This window comes from Saprolegnia parasitica (genome assembly GCF_000151545.1).
Source record: "Saprolegnia parasitica CBS 223.65 unplaced genomic scaffold supercont2.414, whole genome shotgun sequence".
In the NCBI taxonomy this organism is placed as follows: domain Eukaryota; phylum Oomycota; class Saprolegniomycetes; order Saprolegniales; family Saprolegniaceae; genus Saprolegnia; species Saprolegnia parasitica.
This window is the reverse complement of record NW_012156808.1, coordinates 1-1,799: the sequence shown is the minus strand read 5'-3', so window position 1 is coordinate 1,799 and position 1,799 is coordinate 1.

Sequence of the window (1,799 nt, the reverse complement as noted above, 5' to 3'; positions counted from 1 at the left end):
AATGAAGCTGGCAGACGTGCTCGCAAGAGGGATCTGGTTGGGTACAATATCAGATTCTCGAGTGGCTTGGAGGAGAGTGACACGCAGCTCTATCTGAGAAGGCAGAGTGGCATGTGCTGGTGAGGATGGGAAATGGCCGTAGAGACCAGACATGCGGCCAACGCGAATCAAAGTCAGGACCTGCGCTGACTCAACTTCCCGCTGCGATCCGGGAAGCTACTATCGCACGATTGCATGTCCGGCACCTGGCTCATCCCGCGCGCTGTGGTGCCAACTCTTGACGCGTCACTCAACACTCTCCGCGACGACCCTTGGTGTGCACGCTACCTGGTCCCTCGCACAGTTCCGAATCACGACCACTAACGCTCCTCGCGGAAGCACCAGCCACGCCTCACGAGCGCATTAGGACGTTTTCCATATCTTATATAATTGCATGTAATATAACTCAGCTCAACAACAAAGTTTGGACCCTGAGAAAGATTTGCATTGTACCCAGAAACATGGTGCAATCTGAGTTGCGTTCATCGGTGCAACGCCCGAAACAGCCGCGACCGATCGCCTGCACAGTGGCACTCGGCGGCTCCAACGGCGTGTGCGGTCAGCAATTCATTGGGATTGATTTGGCAAGCAATGCACCCAGCCATGGAGCGCTGGACCTCGGACACGCTGGTAACCCGTTATCAGACGCCGTAGAGGTGCCAGATCCACGCCGCCGGGTTATATGTTGACGAGTCTCTCCTCGTGCACCACTGGCAAACGACCGAACGCAGATTCGACTCGAGGTCGGTCTTTTGCACACACCTAGCCGATCGCTCGACTCTATGAACTCTGAACCAAGTGCCACGTAGTAGACAGTATGTCATGTGGATGCCCTTAGCTTGTGGCGAATGGAAAGACGTGATCACGTCCCGAGACCGAGATGACGGCATCCGTTTTGTGTCCACTTTCGAGTTGGCTTCGAAACGAAACTGTCGAGCACGTCCACAGAGGATTAGACAGTACACTGGTTGGATGTGTCTACTCGGTGTCGCGTTGTCGACTTGGCGACACCGGAATGAAATAGTGTTTAATCCTGCCTATTGTCAACAACAGACAGAGCACGACACGCTGGCACAGATATGTACAGTAGTGTCTGGTGGCCGCCAGGATCTCTGGAGCGTTCTTGGCAGCATTGCCGGGCTGGTGCACACGGGATAGTTTCCACTCGCATATTCCACAAGCACCTTTGCCAATCGAGGCGAAAATTTAATGCGCGCTGGTCAGCTACAGTAGCTGGTAGAACCAACTTAAAGATTCGATCCCATTACTCAAGAGACTAGAAAGCAAAGTAGAGGGGAATGACATGGATTCACACGAGTTACGTCCGCTCAAAAGAGGCAGTCGACGAAAGCACACTTAGCAGGCAGGGTTGGGGTTGACCGGCTTGAGCTTGCCGTTGTCGTACATGTTGGCGACATCGACGCGACCGAAACCGTAGCGGTTGTTGGGGAACGAGGCGTCCGAGACACCGCCGCAGTTGGGCGCGCCCGGGAGCGTCGCGTTGGCCTTGCCGACCCACGTGGCCGGCTCGGGCGTCAACGTCTTGGTGAAGGCGTACTTGGTGACGTAGGCGTACACTTCCTCGTACGTCAAGTCGGCCTTGGAGCTCTTGAGGAGACCGACGACACCAGCGACGGTGGGGGCCGGCCATCGACGTACCGGCCATCTTGACGTATTCGTTCGTGGCCTTGATGCCAGCCGAGCGCGTGAAGAAGCCGGGGGCGCGATATCAGGCTTGACGAGGTTGCGCGGCTTGCCGT